Below are 18175 nucleotides of genomic sequence, written 5' to 3' on the forward strand. Positions count from 1 at the left end.
TTGAAGCTCTCTGTTTGTAAGGAAAATGGATATTCAAAATATTTTAATTTTTTTGTACATATACAATATGTCTACTTTATGTTTGCATCATAAAATTGACAAGTTTTTACTTTTGGAAGACACCAGAGGGCTTCAAAGTTCAGCAGCAATTTACCAATTTTTCACAAAATTTCCAAACTCACTATTTTTCAGGGACCAGTTCAGGTTTGAAGTGGATTTGAAGGGTCTTCATCTTAGAAATACCCCACAAATGACCCCATTATAAAAACTGCACCCCCCAAAGTATACAAAATGATATTCTGTCAGCCTTTTAACCCTTTAGGGGTTTCAAAGGAATAGCAGGAAAGTGAAGGAGAAAATTCACAATCTTCATTTTTTACACTCTCATGTTCTTGTAGACCCAATTTTTAAATTTTTACGAGGGGTAAAAGGAGAAAATGTATACTTATATTTGTAGCCCAATTTCTCTCGAGTAAGCACATACCTCATATGTCTATGTAAAGTGTTCGGTGGGCGCAGTAGAGGGCTCAGAACCGAAGGAGTGACAAGGGGATTTTGGAGAGTACATTTTTCTGAAATGGTTTTTGGGGGGCATGTTGCATTTAGGAAGCCCCTATGGTTCCAGAACAGCAAAAAAAAAACACATGCCATACCATTTTGGAAACAAGACCCCTTGAGGAACGTAACAAGGAATTAAGTGAGCCTTAATACCCCACATGTGTTTCACGACTTTTGCATATGTAAAAAAATAAAATAAAATTTCAATAAAATGTGTGTTTCCCCCCAAATTTCACATTTTTGCAAGGGTTCATAGCAGAAAATACCCCCCAAAATTTGTAACCCCATCTCTTCTGAGTATGGAGGTACCCCATAAGTTGACCTGAAGTGCACTACGGGCGAACTACAATGCTCAGAAGAGAAGGAGTCATATTTGGCTTTTTGAGAGCAAATTTTGCTCGGGGGCATGTCCCATATAGGAAGCCCCTATGGTGCCAGGACAGCAAAAAATACCCACATGGCATACCATTTTGGAAACTAGACCCCTTGAGGAACGTAACAAGGAATTAAGTGAGCCTTAATACCCCACACGGGTTTCACGACTTTTGCATACGTAAAAAAAAAAAAAAATTTCATTAAAATGGGTGTTTCCCCCCAAATTTCAAATTTTTGCAAGGGTTAATAGCAAAAAATAACCCCCAAAATTTGAAACCCCATCTCTTCTGAGTATGGAGGTACCCCATAAGTTGACCTGAAGTGCACTACGAGCGAACTACAATGCTCAGAAGAGAAGGAGTCATGTTTGGCTTTTTGAGAGCAAATTTTGCTCGGGGGGCATGTCGCATTTAGGAAGCCCCTATGGTGCCAGGACAGCAAAATAACCCCCACATGGCATACCATTTTGGAAACTAGACCCCTTGAGGAACGTAACAAGGGGTACAGTGAGCATTTACCCCCACTGGTGTCTGTCAGATCTTTGGAACAGTGGTCTGTACAACATTTTTAATTTACACAGCCCACTGTTCCAAAGATCTGTCAGACACCTGTGGGGTGTAAATTCTCACTGCACCCCTTATTACATTCCGTGAGGGGTGTAGTTTCCAAAATGGGGCCACATGTGGGGTTTAGTTTTTTTTTGCGTTTGTCAAAACCGCTGTAACAATCAGCCACCCCTGTGCAAATCACCTCAAATGTACATGGTGCACTCTCCCTTCTGGGCCTTGTTGTGCGCCCCCAGAGCACTTTGCGCCCACATATGGGGTATCTCCGTAGTCGGGAGAAATTGCATTACAAATTTTGGGGGGCTTTTTTCCCTTTTACCTCTTGTCAAAATGAAAAGTATAGGGCAACACCAGCATGTTAGTGTAAAAAATTTATTTTTTTACACTAACATGCTGGTGTAGACCCCAACTTCACATTTTCATAAGGGGTGAAAGGAGAAAAAGCCCCCCAAAATTTGTTAGGCAATTTCTCCCGAGTACGGCGATACCCCATATGTGGCCCTAAACTGTTGCCTTGAAATACGACAGGGCTCCAAAGTGAGAGAGCGCCATGCGCATTTGAGGCCTAAATTAGGGATTTGCATAGGGGTGGACATAGGGGTATTCTACGCCAGTGATTCCCAAACAGGGTGCCTCCAGCTGTTGCAAAACTCCCAGCATGCTTGGACAGTCAACGGCTGTCCAGCAATACTGGGAGTTGTTGTTTTGCAACAGCTGGAGGCTCCATTTTGGAAACAGTGGCGTACCAGACGTTTTTCATTTTTATTGGGGAGGGGGGCTGTGTAGGGGTATGTGTATATGTAGTGTTTTTTACTTTTTATTTTATTTTGTTTTAGTGTAGTTTTTTTAGGGTACAGTCACACGGGTGGGGGGTTACAGCGAGTTTGAGCTGCCGCGCAAAATTTGCTGCATCGCAAACTTGCAGCCTGATACTCACTGTAAGCCCCCTGCCCATGTGAATGTATCCTGTACATTCACAGGGGGGGACCTCCAGCTGTTGCAAAACTACAACTCCCAGCATGCACAGTCTATCAGTGCATGCTGGTAGTTATAGTTTTGCAACAGCTGGAGGCACACGGGTTGGGAAACACTGAGTTAGGAAACAGACAATGTTTCCCAACCAGTGTGCCTCCAGTTGTTGCAAAACCACAACTCTCAGCATTCTCAAGCATGCTGGGAGTAGTAGTTGGCAACATCTTTAGAGCCAGATGTTGCCGAACTACAACTCCCAGCATGCTTGTAGTTGTAGTTTTGCAACATCTGGAGGACTACAGTTTGCAGACCACTAATACAGTGGTTCCCAATCTGTGCCCTTCCAGATGTTGCAAAACTACAACTCCCAGTATGCCAAAACTGTCCAGGCATGCTGGGAGTTGTAGTTCTGAAACATCTGAAGGGCCAGATGTTACAGAACTACAACTCCCAGCATGCCTGGACAGTAAGGACATGCTGAGGATGTGTAGTTTTGCAACATCTGGAAGGGCACAGTGGTCTCCAAACTGTGGACCTCCAGATGTTGCAAAACTGCAACTCCCAGCATGCCCAGACGCCAAGGGCTGTCTGGGCATGCTGGGAGTTGTAGTTTACAGGGTCCCATTACAGCAATGCATGTCGCTTTACGGCGACGTGCATTGCTGTAAAGGGCCCGACCGCGGCTGAAGATCTACTCACCTGTCGCCGCCGCCACCGTCTCCGCCGCCAGGATCCGGGTCTTCAGGGACGAGGTAAGTACCGGGGCCGGTCCCCAGCACTCCCCCGTCCCCCGCCGCGTCCTCCGGTCTTCCTCCCGTCCTCTCCGGACTTTCAGGGGCCGGGCAGGACGGGAGGAAGTAACCGCCCCCCCTCCTGCGATTGGTCGGTTAGTTAACCGACAGATCGCAGGGTATAGGAGGAGGTGGCCGGCTTGCCACCTCGCTCCTATATGTTAGCATGGTCCTGGCTGTCTGTGACTGCCGGGATCATGCAAAATTACCAGGCGGTCGGGTCCCAGAGACTACATGGCCCCCCTCGGCGTTTGCCCTGGATGCCTGCTCAAGGATTTCAGCAGGCATCCAGTTCCGATCTCTGCCCGGCGCGCGGCAGAGACCGGAAAACGCCAGGGCGTATGGATACGCCCTGGGTCCTTAAGGCCCAGGGTGTGAGGGTGTATCCATACGCCCTGGGTCCTTAAGAGGTTAAAGTGACAGTGGTCAGAATTGCAAAAAATGCTCTGGTCCTTAGGGTCAAAATGGGCTCGGTCCCCAAGGGGTTAATGGTGTAAAAAGTGACCAAAAATATGCTCTTTTGGATTTTGGATTTTTTTTACATGTACGCCATTGATCATTCAGTTTCATTGATGATATATTTTTATAGTTCAGACTTTTACGCATGTGGCAATACCACATATGTATATATTTATTCTTATTTATAGAGGGGGTTATTCAAGCTTTTATTAGGGAAGGGGTTAAATTACATTTATACATTTTTTTACACTTTTTTTTGCTATGTTATAGCCCCCAGTCGACTATGTCATGCAATACCTTGTTTGCAGACACTGATCAATGCTATACCATAGCACAGTATTGATAAGTGTTATCGGCGCTCCACTGCTCCTGCCTGGATCTCAGTCATGTAGCAGTGAATCGGCGATCGGATGGCAGGTAAGAGACCTTCCTCTGTCCTCTCAGCTGATCGGGATGCTGTGGTTTCATCGCTGCAGTCTCGATCAGCCCACTAAGCCAGCCGGGTGTTAAAGGGGTATTTCAGGATCTAAGCTTTTATGGATAGGGTATAAAATGTCTGATCGCAGAGGGGCGCTGCTGGGACCCCCTCCCCCACGATGTCCCGCATTGTATACATTGCTGCGTCTCCAGTGTCGGAAACTTCCAGGTTTCTGAGACTGGAGACGTGATGTAACGTCACGCCACCACCGGCGCTTCAGCCTATCACTGGCCGCAGCGATGTCCCGCCTCGACCGGTGATAGGCTGAAGCACCGTGTGACATACCGGGCTAAGGGAAGTAGGAAGTAAACAGCCTGGCCAACTGATCAGCTGTTGCAGAGCTCTGGCGGAACGTAGGAAGGTAAATGAAAGTTTGTTTTGTCTTTTTTTGCAGCCCGTGCAGGATGGAATAGAAAAAGTCTGCATCTGCTTTTAAGTGTTTAAATTGGGACATGCTTTTTGAAACTTGCTGTATTTTCTTTCTTGTCAGCCTGAGATAACAGGAGAAGTTGTAGGAAATGCAGCTGCTACTAATTTATAGCTCTCCAGCACCTAAATCATAGCTCCAGCTTTTCTAACTTTCCTTCATTTTTGGAACCCCCATCACAACCCAGGCTTAACTTTTAGGGGGTTAAAAGAGGCACGGACTCAAAGGGCATCAACATAATATTACCACTTCAAAAATCTTTGGAACAATCTGATCGGGAACATGCTGTTTAGCCCTGGATACTGTTTCTTAGGGTGCGTTCACACATTATTACCAGCACCGGGTTTCACGCTGCATGAAGCCTGCTGTGAGTTACGCTACCATTGATTTGAATAGGTCCACAGACAGTCTGCAATAGTGTCAGATTTGCGGACTGTCTGCGGACCCATTTAACCCCATTTACCGGTACGTCCTTGGTCCTTAAGGTCGGGTGCAATGCTCTACAGTCTGCAAATACCCCCATGTGTATAGGCGTGCTATAGAAAAAGTGTTAAGTAAAATAAACTGCCCCCCAATAAAAATTAGCTCCCTTTTCCTATTGCTATATAACAATCTGATACTGCCGCATGGCTAATTGTCTGAACTATTAAAATTAAATGTTAGTAAATGATTAACATTTTAATTTAATAGTTCAGACAGTTACCCATGCAGCAATATCAAATTTACGCTGGTTTCTGTACAGGATCATTAATAATGACCCTGTATAGCAACCGGCGTAAACTTATGTGGTAGCCCTTGGGGGGTGTTGGTATTGGGGGTATTGTTTCGGTAGATGAGGGGTTAATGTTAACCCTATAGTTCGTGACGCCAGGCTGAGGGCTAGTATGCTGAGGTAATCCTCCGGCCTATCGCCGCCCTTCCCAGAAACGACAGGTGCATGTAATGAAATGACTGAAGGTCCACAATGTACTTGAACTTGGGTAACTTTACTTAAGTGCTTGCGGTACATCCAATGAACAATGACAGTCTCAGGAATACAGTCTTTATATATCTTAATGACTGACAATTGTTGCGGACCTTGAAATAAATTAAAGTCTTTAAATTTAGGGTAATTATTGCAGATCCGTCCGGATATAGGGGATAGATAAGGTCCGGTGATCCTGCAGAGTGCTTAGAGATTGATACACTTGCGATCCTAGATATATCAGCCGTTGCCGCAAGGCTCAGGCCTAACTCACTGCGATAGACAGCTGTGCAGATCCTTCTCGTTTGACAGCCAGGGAACAAGAGAGCGAACAATGGCCGCCGCTCCCTTATATGGGCAGGGGCGGGGTGAATCTGATTGGTCCGAACATCTGTCATACACTGTTACACAGTGTGATGGGATTGACTACGTCACAAGGGCCTCCAAAGGTCCTTAAGCAGAAATACCATAGAGTTTACTTAACCACGTGACCTGCAGGTCCTGCTACGCTATAGACAGGTAATTAACTATTTATAGCGCATTTACATAATATTTACATGCTTCCTAAGTAAGCTATTGGAGCAATAACTATCTGGATGAGAGGTGACTAGGGGTGAACTAGACAATGGGGACCCCGACATCCTAGGGACTCTGGCTAAGGGGACCCACACACGCAGGTACTGGATAGGATACGGTACCGGGACACCACACATAAAAATAAATAAAAAGGAAAAAATTGCTATTGTTTGGTCACATCACATGCTAGAATACTTTTAATATGGCCATTGTACAGTAGAATCAGCTGGACCCCTTATTTTGGCATTTTGATTTTTTCCGATTAATCGATAAAATAATCGACAACTAATCGATTATTAAAATAATCATTAGCTGCAGCCTTACAGTATAGTATAGAAAATCCTTTGCCAATACTTTCCTGTCAACAGCGATTGGTACATCAAATTATAGGGATTGTCATGGAGAAATTGTCTGAAGCTTTATTGGTATCTTACATCTAAAGATTGTAATATATAATCCACTGTGGGCACTAAAAAAGTGTGGGGAAAAAAGTAAAAAAAAAGTTTTAATAAATGTGAACCAGCCTCTCCCCCATTAAAAAAAAATCCCTATTTTCTCATAAAAAAAAGAGTAAAAAATACAAAACAAATCAACATACTTGGTATCGCCGCATGCGGAAATGTGTGATCTATTAAAATATCATGTTAATGATCCTGTATGATCACAGTGTAAACATAAAAAAATACCAAACTCGAAAAATATGGAAAAAGATCCATCAAAACAAACAAAAAAAAATGGTAGCAATAAGAACTACAGATCGCGGCACAAAAAATGAGCCCTCATACATCCCTGTATACAGAAAAATAATATAATAATAATATAGGGGTCAGAAGTGGACAATTTTAAAAAATAAATTTGAATCGTGTATTGTTTTAATTGCATTGAACTAGAGAATAAAGGGAACATATCATTTTAACCACAAGTGCACTGTGTAAAAACTAAAAAAGTTTTAAAATTGTGGTTTTCTTTTACATTTTCCCCCACAAATAATACTTTTTTTGTTTTGCCGTACATTTTATGAAAAGAGTTATTACAAAGTACAATTGGTCAAGCAAAAGAACAAGCCCTCATATGGGTCTGTGACTGGAAAAATTTAAAAGTTATGGCTCATAGAAAATGAGGAGGGAAAAGCGAAAATGCAAAAAGGAAAATTTCCTGTGTTCTCAAGGAGAAATGAGTCAAAGGGGTACTCTGCCCCTAGACATCTTATCACCTGTCCAAAGGATAGGGGATAAGATGTCCGATCGCGGAGGGGGGTCTGACCGCTCCATGTTTGTGATGTTGCTACGCCCCCACTGTTCATGTCTATGGGAGGGGGCTTGACTTCTAGTACACCACACTTCCACCACACTGCCACCACACTTCCTCCTATAGACATAGAATGTAGGGAGTGTGACAGCTATGGTCACCTGACAACCGGCACGGATGACTGGGGTGCCACTCTGGAGATCACTGGTGCTCCCAGTGGCTGGACCCCCTCGATCAGACATGTTATTCCCTATCCTTTGGATAGGGGATAAGATATTTAGGGGTGGAGTACCCCTTTAAGGGGTTACACAAATAATTTACTGAACAAAACCACAATGAATGATAAAAATTAAGCTACTTTTCTTAAAAGTTACTATTTCCATTATATTCTGTAAACAAAAAAATTGTAGTGGTACCTTACCAATTTTGTTGCATATATGAAATGTATCTCACAATGTTTTTTTTTTTTTTTTTTTTTTTTTTTTACAGGTTCCACACAAACCTGTATTTAATTTATTTAAATTTAAATTTATTTAAATTTAAGAGAAAAACAAAACACTTGTTAAAAGTGTGTAGAGTCAGATAAATGATGAAGGTGATAATGGAATATAAATGAGAGAAGCTGGGAAATGTCTTACAGAAGAAATATAGTTAAACTAAGTCTTATACAGAACCATCCTTCATACCAGCATGCTGGCAAATGAACGCCAAGGAGAAAAAATAAGCCAGACTGTCTCCAAGGCCCAGAGCTCTGCAAGAAGACCTACTTAGAGTCAAGGTGACAGAAGTAAAAGACGAACAACACATTTAAAGTGTGAAGTAAAACTCTAAGACATTTAATAATAGTTAATAATGCAGAGTATTTTCCACTCTATTAATTACACAAATCATTAATTGTAAGACAGAATGTTATGACAATTATTTACTCGACCAACATCAATGCTTTGTTATGAAGGCGTAATCGATTCCTATGAAGAACTTAAAGGAAATCTGCTGTAAATAAACGTATCCCCTATCCACAGGATAGGGGATAAGTGTCTCATCACGGGGGGCCAAATGCTAGAACTCCCTGCAATCTCTAGCACGGGGCCCCGGCTCTGCCGCGGCTCTCCAATGCAGGAGGCGTGCCGGCCACAGCATGACGCAGCGGCCGACACGCCTCCTGTATCTCTATGAGAGAGGTGGGGAGGCAGCATTCATGCCTCCCCGCCTCTCCTATAGAACTGTATGGAGGGGGGGCGTGTCAATCAAGCACAGTGAGCTCGACGCTACTTGCATTAGCCGGCGCACAGCACGGCAATGCCTGGGCCCCGTTTGGGAGATCCCCTATCCTGTAGTGTATTTCGCTGCAGTTGTCCTTTAAACCATTTAAGTTGGATAGTAACCCCATAACCTGTTAAGGACGTAGGGCGTACCTATATACCCTACGCCTGGTCCTGGTGTTTAAAATGGGGTCACACCGCAGCTCAGTATCGCGATAAAATCGCAATGTCCTGATCAGCTAGGACGCGAGCGGAGACCCCCTTACCTTGCTCCATCGCGTCCGATCGGCGTTTGATTGCTCCAAGCCTGAGCTACAGGCTTGAGCAATCGAGCCCCTATCTCGCTGATCCATGCAAAGCTATGGCTTTGCAGGGATCAGAGTAAAAGATCAGTGTGTGCAGTGCTATAGCTCCCTATGGGAGCTGTAGCACTGCAAAAAAAAAAAGTGAAAAAAAAAGTTAACAAAGGTCATTTAACCCCTTCCCTAATAAAAGTTTGAATCACTACCATTTTCCATTGGGCAGCGCTGTGGACGATCTGATCATCTATTTTAACATGCACATTGCCGCAGATGCGGTGATCTGTACTGATCACGGCATCTGAGGGGCTAATGTCAGACATCCATGCGATCGCGGATGTCGGCCCTTACCGGCAGGTTCCCAGCTGCTGACAGCAGCCGGAACCTGCCGTGTATGACATGAGCACAGCTCCGATGCTCGCGGTCATACACAGGACATAAATGTACGTCCTGGTGCGCGAAGTACCGCCAAACCAGGACTTACTTTTACGTCCGTGGTTGTTAAGGGGTTAATTAGAAATTCCCTAGAAGGGGTTGTCTCAAAAGTTTTTATTACTTTTTTCTGTTAGCTAGCACAAAACAGAGCAGTTTTTTTAAACTACGGATGAATTCACACACAGTATTTTGGTAAGTATTTTAGCAAAAAGAGTGGGTCCAAAACTAAATTTAGATGCAAATCTTTTCATTATATTTTTTTCACTGTGTCAGTTACATGCCTAGTTGAAGCTAAAAATACAGATCAATATACTGATCAAAATATCACTATATGTGTGGACATGGACTTAAAGGAGTACTCCAGTAAACTATTTTTTTTTTAAACTTGACCAAAATATCATCATTAAAAAAAAAAACACACTGGACTTACCTACACTAATCCCCCGGTGCCTCTGGTATCCTGCTTCTAGCCTTCATAGCGATCCTCTTCCTGCTTCTTGTGGTCGACGCATCACACTGCGGATCAGCTAATGGCTGGCTCCAGCAATGTCCCACCAGTGATTGGATGAGGGGCAGTGTGACATATTAGGCCCTGGCACCAAGAAGAAGATCAGGGTAGGGGCTCAATATGTCATACTGTCCCTCAGCCTATCACTGGCCAAGGTGGGACATTGTTCTGGCTGGCGATTAGCTGAGCTGCAGTCTGATGCATCAACCACAAGAAGCAGGAAAAGGATCACTGTGGAGCATGGGAGAACAATACTGGAGGGACTGTAGGAGAAGCGGAAGGTAAGCTCAGTTTGTTTTTTTAGGTGCCAGTGTGGTACCACAGGTGGTGTTAGGAGAAATACCTAACGCCAGGGCACCGTTATCCTATATACAGTCCGAGGTTGGGGACAGCTTCTCCTAGGCCAGACATGGGGAGTAAATGAACACACCGACGTCAGTTTATGGATAACTTTCTTTACTGAGCTGGGTGCAGATGGTATTACACAGACAGTTGGTTTTGGTGAGAGGATGCAGTGTAACCCCTTGGGAGTCCTGTTGCCTTGTTGGGACTTGTGGTGCTTCCACCAAACAGAATAATACTGATTTGTAAGACAAATCCTGGTAGGTAGGGTTCTGTCAATGTACTGAAGCTTTCTCCGCTGGGGCACGAACTTCCACCGTGCGAGTGATCTTTGCAGAATGACCGGATTAAATAAATTTGATCTGGGCCTTACCTTGAGGCTCCCACACACAACACACCTGAACCAAACTGTTGCTCAGGAGCCGCGCTGCTGTGAACACTCAGGCAACTCTTCCCCCCACTACACTATATAGAGGAGACTTTAGGGGTTCCCATTGGCAGCCAGGGTCACATGGGGTTCACTGCGCTCTCTTAAGGGTACAGTAACACAGAAATAACATATATACAAATAACAATGGAATTAATTAGAAAAATATATTACTCTTCTATAAAGTGCAAACATAATTAATAGAACTATAAGTCTCTAGGTGGCCCAACACCTTGTGCTGCAAAGCTGCCTGAAGCAGTGAAAAGCCACAGGACAGCCATTGGTGCTGGGACACCACACCAGTATTGTGGCAAGCTAAAAAAACAAACAACTTTTCTCCTGGAGTACTCTTGAAGTTGGCCATACACCTTTAGTGTCACGATGCCGGCTGGCAGGTAGTGGATCCTCTGTGCCAGAGAGGGATTGGCGTGGACCGTGCTAGTGGACCGGTTCTAAGCCACTACTGGTTTTCACCAGAGCCCGCCGCAAAGCGGGATGGTCTTGCTGCGGCGGTAGTGACCAGGTCGTATCCACTAGCAACGGCTCACCTCTCTGGCTGCTGAAGATAGGCGCGGTACAAGGGAGTAGGCAAAAGCAAGGTCGGACGTAGCAGAAGGTCGGGGCAGGCAGCAAGGATCGTAGTCAGGGGCAACGGCAGAAGGTCTGGAAACACAGGCAAGGAACACACAAGGAACGCTTTCACTGGCACTAAGGCAACAAGATCCGGCAAGGGAGTGCAGGGGAAGTGAGGTGATATAGGGAAGTGCACAGGTGAACACACTAATTGGAACCACTGCGCCAATCAGCGGCGCAGTGGCCCTTTAAATCGCAGAGACCCGGCGCGCGCGCGCCCTAGGGAGCGGGGCCGCGCGCGCCGGGACAGAACAGACGGAGAGCGAGTCAGGTAGGGGAGCCGGGGTGCGCATCGCGAGCGGGCGCTACCCGCATCGCGAATCGCATCCCGGCTGGCAGCGGAATCGCAGCGCCCCGGGTCAGAGGACGTGACCGGAGCGCTGCCGCGGGGAGAGTGAAGCGAGCGCTCCGGGGAGGAGCGGGGACCCGGAGCGCTCGGCGTAACAGTACCCCCCCCCTTGGGTCTCCCCCTCTTCTTAGAGCCTGAGAACCTGAGGAGCAGACTTTTGTCTAGGATGTTGTCCTCAGGTTCCCAGGATCTCTCTTCAGGACCACAACCCTCCCAGTCCACTAAAAAAAAATTTTTCCCTCTGACCTTTTTGGCAGCTAAAATTTCTTTGACCGAGAAGATGTCCGAGGAGCCGGAAACAGGAGTGGGAGGAACAGATTTGGGAGAAAAACGGTTGAGGATGAGTGGTTTGAGAAGAGAGACGTGAAAGGCATTAGGGATACGAAGAGAGGGAGGAAGAAGAAGTTTATAAGAGACAGGATTAATTTGACACAAAATTTTGAAAGGACCAAGATAGCGTGGTCCCAACTTGTAGCTAGGGACACGGAAGCGGACATATTTAGCGGAGAGCCATACCTTGTCTCCAGGGGAAAAAACGGGGGGAGCTCTTCTTTTCTTATCCGCGAACTTCTTCATGCGTGATGAAGCCTGTAAGAGAGAATTTTGGGTCTCTCTCCATATGATGGAAAGGTCACGAGAAATTTCATCCACAGCGGGCAGACCAGAGGGCAAGGGAGTAGGGAGGGGGGGAAGAGGGTGACGGCCGTACACCACGAAAAATGGGGATTTGGAGGAAGACTCAGAGACCCTGAAATTATACGAGAATTCGGCCCATGGGAGGAGATCTGCCCAGTCATCCTGGCGGGAGGAAACAAAATGTCGCAAATAATCACCCAAGATCTGGTTAATCCTTTCTACTTGTCCATTGGACTGGGGATGATATGCAGAAGAAAAATTTAATTTAATCTTGAGTTGTTTACAGAGAGCCCTCCAGAATTTAGACACAAATTGGACGCCTCTATCCGAGACAATCTGCGTAGGCAACCCGTGAAGACGAAAAATGTGTACAAAAAATTGTTTAGCCAACTGAGGCGCAGAAGGAAGACCAGGAAGAGGGATGAAATGTGCCATTTTGGAGAATCGATCAACGACCACCCAAATAACAGTGTTGCCACGGGAAGGGGGTAAATCAGTAATAAAATCCATACCAATCAGAGACCAAGGCTGTTCGGGGACAGGCAGAGGATGAAGAAAACCAGCGGGCTTCTGGCGAGGAGTCTTATCCCGGGCACAGATAGTGCAGGCTCGCACAAAGTCCACAACATCCGTCTCCAGAGTCGGCCACCAATAGAAGCGGGAGATGAGTTGCACAGATTTCTTGATACCCGCATGACCTGCGAGATGGGAGGAGTGACCCCATTTGAGGATTCCGAGGCGTTGGCGAGGAGAAACAAAGGTCTTTCCTGGAGGAGTCTGCCTGATGGAGGCAGGAGAAGTGGAGATCAGGCAGTCAGGTGGAATGATGTGTTGCGGAGAGAGTTCAACTTCTGAGGCATCCGAGGAACGAGAGAGAGCATCGGCCCTAATGTTCTTATCGGCAGGACGAAAGTGAATCTCAAAATTAAATCGGGCAAAGAACAGAGACCACCGGGCCTGGCGAGGATTCAGCCGTTGGGCAGACTGGAGGTAGGAGAGGTTCTTGTGGTCGGTGTAGATAATAACAGGAGAACTTGATCCCTCCAGCAGATGCCTCCATTCCTCAAGTGCTAATTTAATGGCTAGAAGCTCTCGATCCCCGATGGAGTAGTTCCTCTCCGCTGGAGAGAAGGTCCTAGAGAAAAAACCACAAGTGACAGCATGCCCGGAAGAATTTTTTTGTAGAAGAACAGCTCCAGCTCCCACTGAGGAGGCATCAACCTCCAATAGGAAGGGTTTGGAAGGGTCAGGTCTGGAGAGGACGGGAGCCGAAGAAAAGGCAGACTTGAGTCGTTTAAAGGCGTCTTCTGCTTGAGGAGGCCAGGACTTGGGATCAGCATTTTTTTGGTTAAAGCCACGATAGGAGCCACAATGGTAGAAAAATGTGGAATAAATTGCCTGTAATAATTGGCGAACCCCAAAAAGCGTTGGATAGCACGGAGTCCGGAGGGGCGTGGCCAATCTAAGACGGCAGAGAGTTTGTCTGGATCCATCTGTAGTCCCTGGCCAGAGACCAAATATCCTAGAAAAGGAAGAGATTGGCATTCAAACAGACATTTCTCAATTTTGGCATAGAGTTGGTTGTCACGAAGTCTCTGAAGAACCATACGGACATGCTGGCGGTGTTCTTCTAGATTGGCAGAAAAAATTAGGATATCGTCCAGATATACAACAACACAGGAGTATAACAGATCACGAAAAATTTCATTGACAAAGTCTTGGAAGACGGCAGGGGCGTTGCACAGTCCAAAGGGCATGACCAGATACTCAAAGTGTCCATCTCTGGTGTTAAATGCCGTTTTCCACTCGTCCCCCTCTCTGATGCGGATGAGGTTATAGGCGCCTCTTAAGTCCAATTTAGTGAAGATGTGGGCACCTTGGAGGCGATCAAAGAGTTCAGAGATGAGGGGTAAGGGGTAGCGGTTCTTAACCGTGATTTTATTAAGACCGCGGTAGTCAATGCAAGGACGTAGGGAGCCATCTTTTTTGGACACAAAGAAAAATCCGGCTCCGGCAGGAGAGGAGGATTTACGGATAAAGCCCTTTTTTAGATTCTCCTGGACGTATTCGGACATGGCAAGAGTCTCTGGGGCAGAGAGAGGATAAATTCTGCCCCGGGGTGGAGTAGTGCCCGGGAGGAGGTCGATAGGGCAATCATAAGGCCTGTGAGGAGGTAGAGTCTCAGCTTGTTTTTTGCAGAAAACATCCGCGAAGTCCATATAGGCCTTAGGGAGACCGGTTACTGGAGGAACCACAGAGTTACGGCAAGGGTTACTGGGAACCGGTTTTAGACAGTTCTTGGAACAAGAGGACCCCCAACTCTTGATCTCCCCAGTGGACCAATCCAGGGTAGGGGAATGAAGTTGAAGCCAGGGAAGTCCAAGGAGAATTTCCGAGGTGCAATTGGGGAGGACCAAAAGTTCAATCCTCTCATGATGAGATCCGATGCTCATAAGAAGGGGCTCCGTGCGGAAACGTATGGTACAGTCCAATCTTTCATTATTTACACAATTGATGTAGAGGGGTCTGGCGAGACTGGTCACCGGGATGTTGAACCTGTTGACGAGAGAGGCCAAAATAAAATTTCCTGCAGATCCAGAGTCCAAGAAGGCCACTGTAGAGAAGGAGAAGGCAGAGGCAGACATCCGCACAGGCACAGTAAGACGTGGAGAAGCAGAGTAGACATCAAGGACTGTCTCACCTTTGTGCGGAGTCAGCGTACGTCTTTCCAGGCGGGGAGGACGGATAGGACAATCTCTCAGGAAGTGTTCGGTACTAGCACAGTACAGGCAGAGGTTCTCCATACGGCGTCGTGTCCTCTCTTGAGGTGTCAGGCGAGACCGGTCGACCTGCATAGCCTCCACGGCGGGAGGCACAGGAACAGATTGCAGGGGACCAGAGGAGAGAGGAGCCGAGGAGAAGAAACGCCTCGTGCGAACAGAGTCCATATCTTGGCGGAGTTCCTGACGCCTTTCGGAAAAACGCATGTCAATGCGAGTGGCTAGGTGAATAAGTTCATGTAGATTAGCAGGAATTTCTCGTGCGGCCAGAACATCTTTAATGTTGCTGGATAGGCCTTTTTTGAAGGTCGCGCAGAGGGCCTCATTATTCCAGGACAATTCTGAAGCAAGAGTACGGAATTGTACGGCATACTCGCCAACGGAAGAATTACCCTGGACCAGGTTCAACAGGGCAGTCTCAGCAGAAGAGGCTCGGGCAGGTTCCTCAAAGACACTTCGGATTTCCGAGAAGAAGGAGTGTACAGAGGCAGTGACGGGGTCATTGCGGTCCCAGAGCGGTGTGGCCCATGACAGGGCTTTTCCGGACAGAAGGCTGACTACGAAAGCCACCTTAGACCTTTCAGTGGGAAACAGGTCCGACATCATCTCCAGATGCAGGGAACATTGGGAAAGAAAGCCACGGCAAAACTTAGAGTCCCCATCAAATTTATCCGGCAAGGATAAGCGTATCCCAGGAGCGGCCACTCGCTGCGGAGGAGGTGCAGGAGCTGGCGGAGGAGATGACTGCTGAAGCTGTGGTAGTAACTGTTGTAGCATAACGGTCAGTTGAGACAGCTGTTGGCCTTGTTGCGCTATCTGTTGTGACTGCTGGGCGACCACCGTGGTGAGGTCAGCGACAACTGGCAGAGGAACTTCAGCGGGATCCATGGCCGGATCTACTGTCACGATGCCGGCTGGCAGGTAGTGGATCCTCTGTGCCAGAGAGGGATTGGCGTGGACCGTGCTAGTGGACCGGTTCTAAGCCACTACTGGTTTTCACCAGAGCCCGCCGCAAAGCGGGATGGTCTTGCTGCGGCGGTAGTGACCAGGTCGTATCCACTAGCAACGGCTCACCTCTCTGGCTGCTGAAGATAGGCGCGGTACAAGGGAGTAGGCAAAAGCAAGGTCGGACGTAGCAGAAGGTCGGGGCAGGCAGCAAGGATCGTAGTCAGGGGCAACGGCAGAAGGTCTGGAAACACAGGCAAGGAACACACAAGGAACGCTTTCACTGGCACTAAGGCAACAAGATCCGGCAAGGGAGTGCAGGGGAAGTGAGGTGATATAGGGAAGTGCACAGGTGAACACACTAATTGGAACCACTGCGCCAATCAGCGGCGCAGTGGCCCTTTAAATCGCAGAGACCCGGCGCGCGCGCGCCCTAGGGAGCGGGGCCGCGCGCGCCGGGACAGAACAGACGGAGAGCGAGTCAGGTAGGGGAGCCGGGGTGCGCATCGCGAGCGGGCGCTACCCGCATCGCGAATCGCATCCCGGCTGGCAGCGGAATCGCAGCGCCCCGGGTCAGAGGACGTGACCGGAGCGCTGCCGCGGGGCGAGTGAAGCGAGCGCTCCGGGGAGGAGCGGGGACCCGGAGCGCTCGGCGTAACATTTAGAAGTTATGTTTCCAGATCCCTCCATAGTATATGTCGTGTAAAAAGTAAATAGGCTACATGTATTACTCCAAATTACACCAAAATAAGTTATGTCAATACCAAAATATTAATTTAGACATACATATACAAAAACAAATAAACAGTCCACCTCTGATATTGTAGCTGCACGTGGCCTGCTTTCAGCGCCAAAGATAAGATCAAGTAAGGGTTAACCTTATATATTATACATCAGTCCACCAATCACATGGATCAACACCACATGCATTAGTCAGACATGAATCCCACTCCCGACATGTTTCTGCAAGCATAAAGATATAAAACATACAGGGACCTGTGTCAAATTGGTAGACTTTTTATACCCGCATGTCGGTATATACCAAAAGTAGAAAAAAATCTCAGGATACACTTCTAGTCTACTATACATTACTAGACCCCTAGATCAAACATAATGATCATACCAGTAGGGTCACCATATCGTCTCCCATGTAGTACATATGTAGCAATGCTTAGGTTTTAAGTGGCTGTAAACATGACCCCTGGGAGCCCTAGGTATCGACGCTACAATGACAAAGACAGTGTTCGGACACTGCAGTGGCATCGTTCCCGTTGTGTTTCTGGGACAGTGCGCTTGTGAGCCATACATTTGAATGTTCTGCAAATTTATTAGCTCTCAATGGAAGAATGTAATCTTCTGCCTGACGGCTCTGGCAGCAACTTGACAAAAGGGTTGAAATTTAATATATCCAACAATTTCCGCCATCTTCTTTCTAGAAGTTTTGGGAGGCCTCCATACACTTTAGACTGTTGGCAGGTTGTGCTGACTTTTGACTAAAATGTATAGGGACATGAAAAAAACATTTATGAGCATTGGTCCTGGGTCATAGAGCCCATTAGTGTTCAGACTCTTACTGATCTCTAGATGTTGCCAGAAGAAGTGCATTGTAGCATACTTTACTTCATTGTTGTCCATGGTCTCCGTCCACTTGCCGTCAGTGGCCCTATAGACCTATAATGAGGCCATCTCCTGCAACTACATAGAGATTGTGTCCAGTCAGGGAATGATGCTCATTTCTCTAGCGATATTTAGAGATCAATCAGGGTCGGAACATTCAGTCAAAAAACCATCAAGACTTTCAAAAATGCCTGTCTGACATGTAAAATTTTTTTCTGAATGACATGTACACTTTGAAATTTAGTTTTTCTCACCCCTTCTTTAATCCAAGTACGCATTCCCTCACTAAGGTCAGTTAGGGTCAATACTATATATCAAGAGTGTATAATTAGAATATTATTAGAGAAAATGATTTATTTTAGCTTTTATCATCCTATTCCTAGTGGGTCAAAAGTTTAAATACACATAGGTAGAATTGGGTAACAATGCTTTTAAAGGGGTCATCCAGCATTTATTTCTTTTATTTCTTTATTCTGTCCAGGCTACTGCAGGTTTTCCGTCATTCGGCCCCAGTCTTCTTCTGCATTC

Source organism: Hyla sarda, chromosome 1, assembly GCF_029499605.1.
Source record: "Hyla sarda isolate aHylSar1 chromosome 1, aHylSar1.hap1, whole genome shotgun sequence".
NCBI lineage: Eukaryota > Metazoa > Chordata > Amphibia > Anura > Hylidae > Hyla > Hyla sarda.